The sequence below is a fragment of the Aythya ferina genome (assembly GCF_964211825.1).
Source record: "Aythya ferina genome assembly, chromosome: 1".
Taxonomy (NCBI): Eukaryota; Metazoa; Chordata; class Aves; order Anseriformes; family Anatidae; genus Aythya; species Aythya ferina.
In genome coordinates this window covers 35,164,540-35,182,008 of record NC_140296.1, presented here as the reverse complement: position 1 = coordinate 35,182,008, position 17,469 = coordinate 35,164,540, and the positions used below count along the sequence as shown (strand labels likewise).

The following is a 17,469-nucleotide window of genomic DNA, read 5'->3' as shown; positions in this document are numbered from 1 at the left end:
AGAAGAAAACTACACCGGGTAGATATGTACAGGATTTTTTTAAATTCTTATTTTATTTTATTTTATTTTATTTTATTTTATTTTATTTTATTTTATTTTATTTTATTTTATTTTTTATTTTATTTTATTTTATTTTATTTTATTTTTATTTTTAATGTGGTGAATGTCCAGAAAAAATTTGGCCATGATATAGAAGTTGTAGGAGAAGGGGAGGGAGAGTATCAATGGAGACTTCTGGTGCTCAATGACAGAGGGTGGAAGCATGAAGTGTTAAACTTTTGACACTTTAGAAAGTTTAAACAGTTTAGGTTATGAGCCATCCAGGTTTTGAGAGATTAGTGAGCTAAGATGAGATATATGACTTTGAAAGGATATAGGTCTTTTCAAAGGATTTGGTTAAAATACTAAATACTAACACTCTTGGAAATGCCTTCAAGAAGATACAGCTCCCAGGAAGTAGAAGATGTCTGGTATGAACAGTACGTTCAGGGACTCCAGCTCCCAAAGTGAGGAAGTAGGAAGAATTTACAGCTGAAATTTAAAAAAATAAATAAATAAAATAATTAAAAAAAAAAAAAAAAAAAAAAGGTGTGTGCAGGGGAAAGGTCACATACATACTATGAAAATAGGTCCTTCAAATTGGTTATTTTAGTCATTGTCTAGACAAATAATCTGCTGAATTCTTGTCCTTGACAGATTTGAATACTATCTTTAAGTCTTAATCTTGTTATCTCACTCCCTATCTTTCTTGTTTTGCTTGCTGTTTTATCTTCAGATTTCAAATCACAAAGTCAAATCTTGGGCTTCTGGAAAAAAAAAAAGAAAAAAAAGAGCTCTGCAGATATACATATGAAAATGTATGTGTCTCTGAATTAAAGCTGCAGATTTCTTTTCAGGTCTACCTTAGCAAAAACCCAGCCTATGTATGAGATACATTTATGCCTTCTGTACTTGTGTTTGCTAGCCTCACTGAATGTGCAGCTGGTAGTGATGTAGAGTTTATCCTACTGAGTGAAAACAAGGGAGGACATAGTTGCTGTTTCATTCAGCTAAAATTCAGAAATGCTGTCTCATACATTTTATTCTTCTGGAATTCTTTCTCATTCAGTCAAATTTCTCAAAGGTGCTTTTTCATAATACTAATGCTTAATAAATCCAGCACCTAGTTGTACTGGGTCTGGCTGGGATGTTAATTTTCCCTGCAGCAGCCCATACAGCGCTGTACTCTGCACTTTTAGTTGGAACACCAGTGTTATCACACCAGTGTTGTGTCTACTGCTGAGCAGTGCTGGCACGGCATTGGGCCTCTCTCTAACCCTCCTAGGGGGTGGGCAAAAAGTGAGAAAAGAAACATCACCAGGGCAGCTGACCTAAACCAACCAAAGGGATATTCCATACCATGTGATGTCACACTCAGCAATAAAAGGTGGAAACAGGAAGAAGAGGGGAGGGGTGGGCTCTCGTTGTGAAAATGTCGGTCCTCCTCCGGAACACTGGCTACGTGCGTTGAGGCCCTGCTACAAGGACGTGGTCAATCATCGCTCATTTGTGGGAAGTAGAGAGTAATTTCTTTCCTCTGCACTTCCACATAGCCTTCATTTGTTTTGTTTGTTTGTTTTCCTCCTTTTTTTTTAATTTTCCCTTTCCCCCTCTCTTTTCCCCTTTCCCTTTTTATTTCCCTTTAGTTAAATTGTTTAGTTCATAATAATCTTTCTTTAATTATTATTATTATTTCCCTTTATTTAAATTATCCTTATCTCAACCCGTGAGTTGTTCTTTGCTTTACTTCTCCCCCTCCTCACCTAAAGAGGGGGAGTGAGAGAGCGGTTGTGGTGTTTAGCTGCCCAGCACGGTAAAACCACCACACTGGTTTTACATGTCTAAATCTCTATCTGACAAAGGTTAGTTTCTTTGCATCTTTAGGTGTATGAACAAGGTGGACATGATTAGGAAAATGTAAATCTAAGGACCAGCAATTTTGGATAGAAAATAATAATTACCCATGCTCAGTTATGATGAGTTGAGTAATTAAGAAAGTGACAAAAAATAATGTGAAGAATATCTTTTGCTTTCATACACCATTAAATAAACTAGAATATCACTTTAAAAATAAATAAATATTAATACATCTTATACAGCAACTACATCTAGGATTATTACCTTCTAAAATTTCACCAATTTTTCTTTAAATCTTTTGGATCTTGAACGTCTCCAAGTTGTATTTTGTTAAAACATCTTATTTTATTTTATTTTATTTTATTTTATTTTATTTTATTTTATTTTATTTTATTTTATTTTATTTTATTTTATAATTTTATTTTTAAATTATATATTATATTAAAATATTTTATTTTTTATTTTATTTTACTTTAATCTTTATTATACTTATAGAAGGAGATATTGTTTTTCCTTAAAGCATACAGAATGCAATATCAATTGTTGATATACATCAATCTTTCTGTATGGTATCAATGCCTGCAGTATCTTGTATTTATCAATAATACTTGGGATTGCTGTACAGTATAAATAAATTCCAGTGCTTCCTTTCTGATAGTGTCTTTCTTTTTTATTTCCTTTCCTTTACGGTATCTCTTCTGTCTGTGATGTACCAAGTTTCAGCATTCCTCTATGTTTCTGATACTATTTTATCTACATGTAGTCCTGTCTTTTTGCTCAGCATCTCCTTGAAAAAAACAATTATTTTATCAAACCAGCACTTCAACCACTGTTGGGCATGTTTTATGTGTGTTTGCTTTGTGCTTTGTTGTTGTTGTTTCTTTGTATTTTGTTTGTTTGTTTGTTTTCTCATGCATTTATATATTTTCTTGAAGTCACAGAAAAAATACATAAAAAAATCTCATCTGTTGGACTTTTTATACCATATGGATAGGATAAAATCTGATATCATGTGATTCTCTTCTTTTCTACAGCTACTGATGCTTCTGAGTCTCTTTGTCTGTTTATGTGATTTAAGGAGAAGGAAGAAAGGAAGAAAATGTATCTATTTATTTGCATGAAGAGGAAAACAATGTTTTATTTCTGCTGCCTTGTTCACCAGCTTTCTCTTATACTGCATATACATTTTTTATTTCTGTGCTTTTAGATCTCTATTATTTATACTTATTAAAAATCATCTTGTGGCTTAGAGTCATTTATAATAAAGACTCTGTATCGTTGTCATTTTGGAGAAGTACTATGCTTTTCCCACAGAAGCCACTGTTTTCTCAAATGTTGGGTATCTATATTGTGAGGTAGTCCATCTCTGTATCAATAGCAGATTTTTTTTCTTGAATCTTTTTCTTTTATATACTTTTCTTTCAGAGAACACTTGCAAATTATTCAAGTCTATTTCCTTGGACTGAATTTGTTACTATTCAAATCCTCTCGTTATTACCGATTCTTCAGTTCATCTCAGATCTTAAGGCTTTTTGTTCAGTATCCCAAATGTGCAAGAAATTATAAATCATTTTTTATTTCTATGACTATATTGCTCAAGTTACATGTTCTTTTCAACTCTCTTGGTCATGCAACATAGTTATCTTCATTTAATTCTATGTTTTACTTTCTATTTCTCTTTTTTTTTTTTTTTTTTTTCATGAACAGCATTCATTCTGAAACAAACATTCACTCAATGCCTGTATTTGCTTCATGACTGCATCATTTAACGAAACACTTGTATAGAGATATCCCAGCTGGAATCCTTCATAGTGGGACAATTTGATGACACTATTGGCTTATCCATACTGATTGTAGACAATTCCGTTTGAACTTGATCTGTTTCATTCACTAAAAAAAAAAAAAAAAAAAAAGTCAATTTAAATGAAGAGATTAGTTCTTTTTAGTTCTTTGCCTTTTCTATGTCTGCATCAAGATACATGGATATTTTCAGCTGTGAGTTTTTTTATTTATTTTTTTTTAACTTTCAACTTTTCTACAGTACTACAGTAGAATAGGGAGGTTTATGTATTGATAATTTTATATTTGTTGAAATAATTTTCATGTCAGCTTTAAGTTTTCAGATCAGAATCACTTTCAAAAAAAAAAAAAAGTTTGAGAAATGTTGTACAGTTTTTGAAAAGTACTGTTTTCAAAAACATATCTGCAGGACCAAAATAAAGTTTTTTTTTCTTTTTTTTGTAGTTTTATCATTGAAATTTCATGTTTCAAATCAGATTACTTGTCCCGTTTCTTTCTCCCTTCTACCTTTCTCATTTCTTTTAATTTCACTTTATTTTTCTTGTTTTATTTCTGAGGGAAACAGACTATATATATATATGTCATATGCTTCCATGTATCTCCTTCCATTGCATAAAAAAATGACTTGATTAAGGTCAGTTCTATTTTGTGTGAACCAGTGACTGACAGCTCCTTTCAAGTGCCTGGTCTCAGGCTTTTGGATAAAGTAGTAATGTTGCATGACTGGAAGCTACAACTGGCAGAGATTATTAGGTCTATGCTAGCAATCTCATGGCTAGATGGTATGTTTTAGGTCATTGTTCTATACAGTTGTATGGTATTACTTGGAAGTACTTTCTCTAAATCAACATTTTGAGAGTCCTATCTCAGGACTACATAAATTAAATCAGCAGATCTCAATGTGAAGCTACTCATGATAATGCAACAGCTTATAAGGGCAGAAAAAAGGTAAGGATTTGTGACCCTAAAAAAAAAAAATGGGGAAGAGAGACAGATGGCCAAGAAGATACAGTCTGCTTTGCTTAAGGCTAAGAAGCGATCCAGAGTCACTCCTTTCCTTGCCTTTCCTTTCCTTAATGCATCATCAAGCATTCAAGAAGCATATGGTGGTAAGAGTATGGAGACAAGACAGTTCTAACAGAACACTGGAACAGGCTGACGAGGGGGGTTGTGCAGTCTTCTTCTCTGGAGACATTCAAAACCCACCTGGATGTATGCCTGTGTGATATGACCTAGGTGTTCCTGCTCTGGCAGGAGGATTGGACTAGATGATCTTTCAAAGTCCCTTCCAATCCCTAACATTTTGTGATTCTGTATGATTCTGTGTAATTAGCCCAACAACATATGGGATTGCTTCTTTTCTAGAATCAAAACCTGCTGGACAGACCTGTGGGTTTCCTTCTGGACCTTTGGAAGTGCTTAATGATTATCAACTAACCTTCTTGCCCAGATTTTGACTTTACAGAAATAAAAGGTAAGTATGGGGAACCTGACTCTTAAGTTTCCAGTATGGAACTATATGTGGCTAGAATGTACTCAAGAACAAAGTAGTTAGAAGCATTCCTAATTCTGGTAATCTAGACATGGTCAGAGACTATCAGCTGTCTCTGGAATATTACTCTCCTTCATTTTCATTCTTTAAATCTCTTTACTTCCAGCCACCAGACAGGACAAAGCACTGCAATTCTGATGGCATAATGGGTGTGGGCTGTATTCTCACCAGTCGTTTTCTTCCATCCATAACACCTCCACCTTTAATATCACTTCTGACAAGAAAATATCTTTTACATCTTGATTGTCTTTATCTTTGCTTTTTGTTGTTGTTTTGTTTTGTTATTTTGTTTTAAATTCAACAAATCAAAATCTCACACCAACTGTATATCCTAGTTAAGATGGTTTTATTCCTGGGAAGGTAAGAAAGAGAAAGCTACTAGAAAGCATATCTTCAATTTATGGCAGATAGCAGTAGCAACAAGTAGAGCCAGTAAGATGTGGAATCAGGACCTTCCAAATCTCATATGTCCCTTAGAAACCACATAGACACAGAAGGCTGATTCGAGTGTTACCAAAACCAGTGGTGCAGCCAGTTGTTAACTTGGAAAATCTGTCTACTCCTCCTCCTATCCTCCCCTTTCACTGTTAGGGTTGAGGAGAAAACGACCTAGGCTCCCATACCCTTGATGACCATCCCCCAAGGGCTCTGAAATACTGTTTGATGGTTTCTAATTTCCCCTTTGTATCATTAGTGCCCACATGGATGAGCAGCAGAAGGTAATAGTCTGATGCGTAGACAATTCTTAGCAGCATTTCCATGATATCTTGTATTTGAGCCCCTGGCAGGAAGCAAACTTCTCTAGACAAGAGGTCAGGTTGGCAGACACTCATAAAACATAGGTGAAATTGTTCTCTTTTGTTTGTTCTGTTACCAAATTAGGAATCCCAGTTTTTCTTGAAAAAACTGTTTTCATCTCCAAGCCCAAAGCTTTGCAGTCTTCTAAAACTGTCTATGTGTTGAGGGATTTTTGAAACAGCAAAGATCCCGTGGCTTGCTGCAGCTGAACAAACCAAGCTACCAGGACAACTATGAGAAGTTCCCATGACAGTGTTCCCGCATTGCCCAATTGAGGAATTTAGAAAAATATTGTTACCAGCAGCTGGCTTCAAGGACAAGGTCTACGTGACTGCTAATCACAAGGGGGTTGTTCTCTTGCAGGTGGGTTTTTTTTCTTGTGGTTGTTTTTCTGAGTGCTTTTGACCTATAATCTTGTGTGAGACACTATCTGCCCCTGTTAAATTCGGGTAATAACATGGAGCATGATCTGACCATACTAGTGTCTGTCGTGGTTTCGGCCGTTCTTCCTGCAACATCTATGTATGCAACTGCTCTGGATTGCTGTTGAGAGAGCTGATGTCTGTCAAGAGCAGAAGTAACAGTGTTATGTAGGTGACACAGCATTATATAAATCCTAAATTTCAGTGTTTCTCAGAAATCACAGCACTTACCTGAAATCAATACTTGGCTAAAGAGAAATTAAAAGGCAGTACTTAAAAAAAAAAAAAAAAAAGTGTCCTTAGGAGAAAAGAAAGGCTGAATAATTTGTCCTCTATCAGTCTGTGCACGATGAAATTGACTTGCAGCTTTTAGATACTTGTCTATTGCTTAGTATTTAGATCTGGCTCCTGTTGTGTCTGCATTAATAAACTTTTTAATGGTATTAACTGGAAGGGAATAATCCCAATAACATTAGCCATTTCTAATTTAGGTGTGTACCTAATCTAATTTTCAAGGCTCTTTGTACAGCGAGCAGAGCCAGTCACCTCCAGAGTACAAGTGATGATATTCACAGCTTGCTCAACAGAGTAAGCAAGATTCTGTATATGAATTGTCTATTCCACTGAATTCTCTCTTCCTTTCATTCAAAAATCTGTTTGATTTGTTAAAAATAGTGTGCTCGTCAGCATAGAGGCTAAGTACCTAAGTAATCACACCAAATAATTACTTTTTTTTTTTTTCTTTCCATTATGCACCACACTTCTGTTTCATCCATCCACAGAATCTAGTTGCCTTCTCAATGTGTTTGGTTATTCATGATCGTCGTTATCTAGCTGTATCTTCCATATGTCTTCTTCATTAGCAAACATCACTGTTTGTGCATCTGTGGCTCAGATGGTGGCTGTCCTGATGCTTATGCAACACCAGATACATTACTCCTTCTTATAACTAGGTGAGCAGTGTTTGGTGGCAGCTCATCTTCAATTATGATGGACAGAAGTGAAGTGTTCTTGGACACAACTATTATAGCCTTGTAAGGTGGAGGAGAAAACAAACTCTGAAAATCCATGACTTCTGGGGCCTGGTTGAAAGATTTGTTCTCAAGACAGGCAGGAAGGGGGTGAATATAAAAAGATAGATGAAACAAGATTGAGGGATGGTACAGAGAGCAAATGGAGAGGATGTGTGCATATGTCCATGTTGTTGCTGAATGAAAACTTTTCAGCACCTAACACTAATATTAATACCTCAAATAAATCATTGCTTTCATATTTGAGACATATTTTAATATACTTTTCTCTCCTTACCCTTATGAGATGTGCAGCTATTGCAAATTTCATTGGTATTTCATTTTTCCTGGATTTAGTTGTTGCTAAAATATTATTTTTTTGTGTTGATTGGTTGGTTGGTTGGTGCATTTTCTTCTTCTAAAAATAATTATTAATTAAGCATTAGTTTTGGCAGAAAGACTACTTGTAATATACACCATAATACATCATTATATTTTTCATCATAATTACTAAGAGTAAGAGTAATATGTAATCTGAATGTTAAATCAGGAATGTATTTTACTTCATATCTCTACTATTTCACATATTTGAAATGATTACTTGGGCCAGGTTTCATAGAGATAGATTTTTATTTATTTATTTATTTATTTATTTATTTATTCATTTCAATAGCAGATTTCTGAGATTATTCTTATTTTTAGCTGTCCAGCTCAGAAGGTTTACCCATAGGTGACATTATTTTGACCTTTTTTTTTTTTAGCAAATTGTTGCACCATCTCTTCTTTATCAGGGATAGGGAGCAATGATCTAGTGGATCTTCGTTTCCATGGATGGTGCACCCAGGACAATCATTGTAATGTAACTGATTTATTGGAATGCAATAGGGCTCCTTTGTAAAGATCTTGTTAAATCTGCTGGGAATGCTTACTTATTCTGTAAACAATTATTTTCTGAAGTATTTATCCGTCTCTATATACTAACACTTACTTATAAACTAAACCTGACTGCCAACCTTGCAGAAAGAATTGTTACACAAAAATAAAATGTTGGATCACAAGCAATATGGCTTGTGTAGAAAATACTATTTTTCTGAGGCTACGAGGATAAAGATGTTGATAAACTGCAGCAAGTCCAGTGGAGGGCTTCCACAGTGGTCAGGGCTGGAACATTTGCCCAGTAAACCGAAGCTGAGGGGTGGTGGAGATTATGCAGTCTGGAGGAGAGATGTCTGTTGGGGGACCTCACAGCAGCACTCAAAAGGAAACTTTTGAAAAGTATCAGTGAAGAAACAGAAGTGTATTGTGTATTAATGACACTTTCTAATATATTTTTTTTCTTTTTATTTTCTGTGATTTATATAGACTTTAACTGGTTCAAATTCAGGAAAATAAATTTTGCTATTGAATTTATACTGAGTAGTAAAGCATTCAGTTTTGTCAGTCAGTTAGATGTAAAGATAGAAATGTTCTAAGAATGTTCCTAGGACTGTTCTAGGAAGGTTCCTGCTTTTATTATTAACGTAAGCTTAGTTTGAGAGTATAACTTATTTTTAATCAATTCATTAATCATGCGATTTTTCTCACAATGGTATTTTCCATCTGGAATTACAGATTTTTCTGCCAACAATGTTGTCCACTTTTCCACTGCATTTTCTGTTTCTCCAAGAGATCACAAGAAAAATTCATTTCAGTGGTATTAAAAGCACACAGAAAGATGTAGATCTGAATAAATGGTTTGGAAAAAATCCAAATCTCATCATGCATGAAAAGCACAGAGCACTGAAATAATTCAAGAAAATAATTTATCATGCTATTTTAGCCATACTGTGTGTCTGGATTTATCTGAATGCCAAGCCCAAATGTCTTGGATGATTGATCATTGATTCATGAAGGATTTGGCTTACATGCAACCATGCAATGATGCAAAATGTCATGTGAATAATATGGCTTGGTGTAACAGAAAAATAATCAGTCAATCAAACAAACTAAAAACCACTGAAATAGCATCATGAAGCTTTTTTTCCTTCTATTTATGATTTTAATTCACTTGACATCAGTTCTGATTCTTGTTGACAATAACAGAAAATTCATGGAGGTCTCTGATCTTTGGAGGAAGATTCAGTGGAAAGCAGCTTTATCACAAATAATTTTTCTTCATCTTTCCACTTCTCATTTCCATGAACACACATGCAAGTGTAAGTCATTTTGAGATCTGATGGCATCCTCGAGTGAAATACACCAAGGTATAACTCTTGGGACCAAAATCTTGTGCCCTGTTTAGAGCCCAAAGAAAGAAACATTACATGGGAATATAAGAGATGAAATCCTCCCTGAGTTCAGATCTCCTGCATGGTACAGTCACTGAGTCACACTGATGTGGCTGCTTTGTATTTAGCACAAGTATAGCTTGGCTTGCAATACTGGAAGAGCACTTCTATAACCACCATTGTGCTGTGCTGGCTTGTGGGTTTTGTTCTGTACTTGCCTTTGAGGTCCATTGCTAATTTAGGAAGACTAAGGTTTACACTATATCACAACATTTGTCTGTGTTCAATTTTTGCACAGTGGAGTAACAGTAGTTCTATTGTATTCCTACATGCAGTGGGAATGAAAATTTCTTAATTGGTGGTTGTGCCAAAACTTGTCTCTAAATTGTGCTTGAAAATGTATATCTTAGCAAGACATGTTTCCATTGTTATTTCCTTTCTATATTTGTGAAGTACACTGCAAAAATTAGATGAAAGATTGTCCCAGGAGCCTTTGCTGGATTTCAGTCCTCAGCTACACTGTTCAAAAGAAGATCATAGGTGCACATTAAAAAGAAAATGGTAAATGTTGATGAGTTGGGTAGAAGCAGCCTACTTAGTCATTAGGATTCAACCTTACAGAAATTGTATTATCAGAGTTGGCAATAATATAGAAAATGACATCCAATGAGAAATTCTTACATTTTGAGTAATTGACACTTTGCATCAGAACACAAGTCAATGTCTTAATGAATTTTATGGAATCAAAGGGCATACATATTTAGTTCTGGAAACAATTATATATCCTTTCAAACTATTTGACCATTGCTAAATATAAATATAAACATTAAACATATAAATATAAATATAAGCATTGTTAAATATTAAGCATAATGAATGCATATAATGTATTAGATATAACAATTGAAATCAAAATCTTTTATTTTGGCTTTCATTTATGAAGAACATCTTACTTCAGAAAAGTCAAAGAAACTGAAGGATTCAAGTCAAACATTTTTTTATGTAACCAGAGTATTACTTTTTAATTCAGCTATAACCATTTTAATTTTTTAACTCATTTTTTCTTTACCTTTTTCGTATTGATTGCTAAAAACACAGTTGTACTCATCCTCACAACATAATGGTAATTTCCTTATAGTATGCAGAATTGGTGTTGAGAGTATTTGAGCGAATAATGCTTTAATGCTATTTTACAAGTTACTCGTGAGGTCTATCTGGAATACTATAAACATTTCTCATTGTGTTAAAGAAATATGAATTCAGAATTATTACTAATACGATCAAGAGTTTGGAAAACCTTTTGTGTTGGAGAAGACTTCAGCCTAGTGAAATGGAAATGGAAAGAAGATCTATTTAAGCTAATTAATAAGTTTCACAAGACTAAAGATAAACATTGTCAATTTTGTCCAAAAATTTGTCCAAAAATTACAAGACTCCTAATATCCATATGTTTCACTATTGCAGATATCAGTATTGAAAACATAGGTGAGTGAGAACATATTTTTAAGTTGTAGCTTCCCCAAATTGGGATGTAATTACAAAATATAGTTGCTTGCAATAGAAGACATTATAACTCAGTGATCTATTGGCTGTTGGGAGGTACTTCAATAAGGACTCTGGAGGTCTTTTTAAAGTAAGCTATACCACTTGTCTGACCTGCAGCCTTTCCTTACATGAAATCTAGGGCAGAAGGGGGATTTCCAAAGGGGAGAGAAAGAGATGCAGTACAACTATTACCTTGAAAGCACTCCCAGATCCAGTAATACAGGTATAGCCAATTAATGCCTTTCTTCTTCTATATGCTATGCTCTCTCATTGCTAAAGATATTTTCAATCATGCCAGCTGAGGACTACTTTAAATGAACTCTCTAAGCACCAATGTGGTGAGCTGAGAGGTCAGTCTACTGTGTTAACACCTCTGTTGTTAAAAGATAAGGTTATATTTCTAATTGTGACTTTAATGGCCACTTCTTACTGTTTCTGCTCCCTGTATGCTCTCCTCTTATCTGCTGCTTATTATCTACAGAAAATTTTTACTGTGACCATTAGCACAGCAGAAGAGATGCAGTGGAAGAAACACTACTGAGTTCTTTGTTGATTCATGTATCACCACAAAATTTGTTACTTGTTTTCTTATTAGTCTTATGAATCCATATCATTCAGCCAGAAAGCATAATTTCTGGTTTCCAGCCTGCTTTTACTTTATCTCAAAAATCCTAATGAGCTGGCCAACATGTCAGCTGCCACAGAAATGGGTAAGAAAGCAGGAAGTGTGAGGCCACCTTTCAAAGTCATAGATTCTTACTTTTGTATTATTATTGTTTTGCTTAATTAGGAGTTAAATTGAGGAAGGGGGAAAAAATATTTATTTATTTATTTTTACTCTGTTAAGGAGAGTCAAAAAGTAAGGAGCATTTATTTGTGTGCATGGTTTTATTTTTTTATTTATTTTATTTTATTTTATTTTATTTTATTTTATTATTTTATTTTATTTTATTTTTCCCTATTACAGTAGTTTTTATTGGTTTTAAGATTGTTTACTTTCATTGAGTTTTCCTTTGCTTCCCAATCTGCTCATTCTGAATTCAGATTCATATACTGTAAGGATGGAAAGACCATTATGATTATCTATTCCAACCAACTGTGTAACAGGCCATAAAATCTGAACCAATACTTCACGCATCAAGTTCATATCTTCTGCTTGAGAGACAATATATCTTTTAGATAGACATTCAGGTTTGATTTAAAGTCTTGATTCTCTCTGACTAATATTAACACCTTTCTAAGCCATCTAGCAGGCCTGAAAAGGGCTATAGGGAAATAGTATCCTGACGTTCTTCTTTCATGTCAGAAATTATAATTTAAAAATGACTATTGCAGTATTTTTTCCCACTACTCAAACAAAGTAAATAAATCTCATAACATTTAATCACGTATGTCTCTCTGTAGATATAACTTCAGTAAAGATTCAATAAAGGACATGATCTGGAAAATAAGATCACTTTCAGGAACTTAACAAAAGAAAAAAAACTAAGAAAGTGACTATGTCTGCAGAAAACAGAACATATATAACAATAATAATCAGTTCCCATTGGACTTTCTGAAATCATCAACAAGAACAACAACAAAAAGCCTTTACATTATGATTTTAGCTGCTAGAGAGACAAAGCCTGGCTGATGAATTATAAGGGAAAGCTGGTCAGACAGCACACCCTGATCTTTGTCCTGCTTCCATGGATTGCTAAACTGCGTGAAGTAGATAAACACTTCCATCAGTTGCACTAATCTTCCTACAATATTATATTTACATATTTTTTTATGAATAATCGAAGGAAACATCTGCAAACTTTGTGAAAGTGAATTTTTCAGTGCTCACTAAAGGCAACTGCAGGGATTTATGTGTAGATTTCTGTTCTTTAGAGATAAAATAGTTTACATTAAAGAAAAACAAACATACAAAAAAAAATAAACTAAATTAACTTGAAAAAAAAAATCAGTTTGTCTCATGATGAACATTATTTTGGAAAGCATACTTCTTTTCAGATCAAAGGAACAACAAAGCTTGTTTTCATTCAGAACAAAATAAAACCTTTTATATTCAAAAGTCTTGCTGAAGATTTTTTTGAAAAAAAAAAAAAAAGAATCTTTTTGTTTGTTTTTGTCTCTAACTACAAACCTAATGAGATATTATATACCCATTTTCTTCACCTATCTAAGAAAATGAAAGTGATTAGTCCTAGAAAATGTTGCTAGAAAGGATCTACCCCATTCTTCAGTCCAAAGCAGGATTGGCTGTCATTGTGTCATCATTCCTGAATGATGATTCCTCAGTCTAACCTCAGTCTAACCTCAGATGCTTCCAAAAGGTTTACAAGGTCCCAAGGACATTTGTTCTGATACTTACTGTCCTTACTGCTGTAAAGCATTTTCCACATATCTGAACTACAGTTCAGCTCTTACATTTGCCTCTGAATCTGACTTGCTGGGCACATTGCTGGCCACATCATTTCAACTAAGATTTGAACAGTGCTGAGTAAGCAGAAGGATTACTGGATATGTTTTGCAGAGCATATTCTGCCTGTACATATCAGTCTGATATTTGCTTTCTTTGTAACAACATGACACAGTTGACTCACACTCTGTTAGAAATCCTTTATAATTCCCAGATCATTCCCATTTGGACAGTTGTTTCCCATCTTATATTTGTGCAGCTGATGGTTTGTACATATGTAGAATACTTTTCACTTGTCCTTTAATCTTGTTATATTGCATCAAACTCAAATCACCAGAAATTGCATTTAGTGTTTCTTAGTGATAGCTACTTGAAGAAATATTGCTGCGTACAGATTAAGTTTCTGTAGAAAGTTATTTTCTGACATCAGAGTTGCACAACATTGTATCTGTATCAACTTTTTCCTTTTCTTTCACCAAACAGGGCTGGGCTTCAGATTCACTTTATAATAAGTGATGAATATTTTTCTAATTCCCGCTATTAGGCCACAAAAATGCCTAAAAAGGTATTTTTCATTTTTCTCTACTGCCATATATTTACAGCATACTTTGCTGGTTAACAAAAAGACATGAACAGGATTGACAATCATCCTACAATTTACAAGCTCTTTTAAAGTCACAAGATGAGATACAATTGCAGGACTAGGATCCCCATCAGGAAGCATGTGGTGTTTATGGTCACAGCTTCATTTCTTTCTGCCTCAAAACTATTCATATCCAAGTACACAGATGATGAGTGAAATAATCAAAATGTCACTGTCCCATACCCCTGGGATAATTGCAACAAAATTGTGTGCAGCGCAATCTAAGGAGTTTATTTGTACACCTTATTGAATATTTTACTGGGTTGCAGTGAGATATACATATGCTATAAATAAAAATAAATGATTACAGTGCGTATATGACCAATTAATGTTTTAGCCTAGACAGCTTGTTCTCAATATAGCTTTGATATCAATGTGTTCTACATTAAACTGTGAACAATTCAACAACACTTGCTAACCAGGACTACATTAAAAAAAAAAAAAAAAAGCACATTGTTGGCTATTAAATTTGAACCATTTTATTTTCTAACATCTACACAATGTAATACTTTATATATTTTATCTTTATATTTTATATTTTACTTATATATGTAGTTTTATCATTGCAATAAGTATTAAATATGCTAAAATAAAATATTTGGAAGACTACAGGTGATCCATCCAAATCCCAAGACTGTATATTTAAGATAATAATAATAATAATAGTAATAATAATGGAATTTCTTACAAAAATGTCAAGGTGCATTTTACTTAGTAAAAGATCAAATCTTCATGATGTGAGGAAAATAAGAATGTGAAGCAGGAGGATTAAATATTCTGTCAATGATGGTGCTGCAGTTCTGAATTATTTAGAAAACATGCAGTTCAAAACAGTAAAATTCATGGTTTCAGAGTCACAGTTTGTAAACTGGATATTAGAGAAATATGCTTTTTGATGCCTCCCAACTTTGGGGCCAAAGTTAAACACAAGTCATTTCTCCAGTCATGAATACTTCTATTGATTTTGGACTCTGACTGAAAGAAAACTCAGCGGAGGTCACAAAGTTTCTAGCGTGGCAGCCACAGTGCAAGTGATTAAAACCCTGTCTCTCACCTTAAGTGTTCCAATTCAGCCTTGTGAAGTTTAACACCTCACCTCAAGTCTCAGCCAAGTCTCAAGGGACTTTGAATTGACATTGCAAACACACCTCCAAGTTTAACAAAGAAACTGAAAAAGACAAACAAGGAAAAGAAATACTTATTTGCCAGGAGGAGATATTCCATAGAGATTCAGTCCAAAGGAAAGCAGGAAGAAAACACTGCAAAAGCACTTTTTTTTTTTTTTTTTTTTTTTCCCAAGGTCTGTAACTAGCACACATACCTACTATAGGAGGGCTCAAGAGTGCCGAGATAAAACACTCTTAGCTTTTACCATAATGAACTCCAAGCGGACAAGTCTTTTTATGACAAATTTGGTGTTCTAGCAGTAGCTTCAACACTATATGAGATTTGGATTCCTATTTAAAGCCATATGTGACTAGTTCTCTTAGTTCTCATTTAGATCACTTAATGGGGATCCCATGATAAGGAAAACTGACATCCCATTCATCTTGCTTTGAATGAGGGCTTCATCTGTCAGAAAAACTGCATAACAATGATAGTTTTAGATAGTCTTGAAAATGCAGCCCCAAATTAGTTGACAAAAACCAAGCAGGAAAAGGTGCAGACATAAGAAGATAGCAAGATGAGGGAAGGAATTGAAAATTTGAATGACTACAAATAAAAAATAAAAGAGTGTTTTGTGCTTCCTGTTTTTAGCCAGAAAGACTTCTTTTTTCCACATGCTAGTCAAAATGAAGTGCATGAAAAATGTCATAGAGTTTGAGCTCAGAAGGGATTATTTGATCATTTAAATTCATCTTCCTCCAAGGCTCTTATATCTGATCCAACACTCTTAAATTTAGCTCAATGGCCTTGCTTAAGATTAAGCACCTCAGAACAATGGATATAGAATCATAGAATCATTAAGGTTGGAAAAGACCTTCAAGATCATCTGGTCCAACCATCACCCTACTACCAATATCATCCAATAAACCATGTCTCTAAGCACCAGGTCCAAGCTTTTCCTTAAACACCCCCCAGGGACAAATGTCTCCATTTTAGATAGATGTGAAAAACATCAGGAACAGATATGACCACTTCAGCACAGAGGAGTGAATAATTCTTTCATATGCATGGCTGAGGTAGCGTTGTGTGGGATTTGACTATATTTTTTTGATATTCATTATGGTATATCTTAGGATCATGTTGAGGATAGTGCTTTGAGATCTCCAAAGCCCTTCAAGAAAAGTAAGTGAACCACAATGTTCAGGAAGTCATAGATTTTAGAGCCAGAAGAGTCCAGCAGACACTGTGCAAAGTTCAAGCTCAACAGAATAAGAACTGAGCTAAAAGTGGATGTCAGTGGAAATCATCATTAAAAGGGGTGGTTGCAGTTGGTAAACTCATGGTTTTGTATTGTTATTGCTGTTTACAAATGAAGTAAATGTATAATTAATTTTAGAATATGTGAATGACACAAAGTGGTGGAGTGATAAACTATGTTAGACATAAGCAGTCATGTGGAGTTATTACAAAAAAATTAAGATGGGGCCACTGTGTGTGTATACATCTGACAATACTTCATTTTCAATAATAATCTCAATACAGTAAATGTGTTTATTTAGGAAATAGGAATGCGTCCCCACTGAAAATGGAAAGTTAATGCTTTGGAAAGGAATAAGACCTGTCAACAAAGAGGTAACTCTAGCTCTCAAACATAGAAAGAGCAATATGGGGTTTGGATGTATAAATTGTAGGAGTACTACTACAGTGAGTAGGACTAAGACAATAATGTGTCTTTTTCAGTGTTGTTTGGCAGGTGTAATCTTAAAGATAATGAGAAAAGTTTTGCTGAGGTTAATAAGCTAAAGGATAGTCTACTAAAGCCTCGTGAGGCTATAAAACTGAATTGTTGTGAAACAACAACAAAAAAAATTGTTTACTGTGAAAGTATTCAATCTGCTTTGTTTATTTAAAAGAAGATGGAGAGGTGGTATGATTACAGTATTTGTATATCTTAATGGAAAGAAGAAGAAGCAGCAGGTATTAAAATGCTCCTTCACCTATTATTATTCATACATATTTTGT

General features: G+C 34.2%; 1 long non-coding RNA gene across 1 annotated transcript in view; it reads left to right on the top strand.

Annotated features, from left to right (window-relative positions):
* The first annotated feature begins 1,457 nt into the window (after positions 1 to 1,457).
* Positions 1,458 to 17,469, top strand: part of LOC311430030 — a 74,452-nt gene continuing 58,440 nt past the window's right edge. The window contains exons 1-3 of the long non-coding RNA XR_014688503.1: positions 1,458 to 1,562; positions 5,062 to 5,170; positions 6,131 to 6,409. This is a non-coding gene — a long non-coding RNA (uncharacterized lncRNA). The remainder of the gene's footprint in view (positions 1,563 to 5,061; positions 5,171 to 6,130; positions 6,410 to 17,469) is intronic.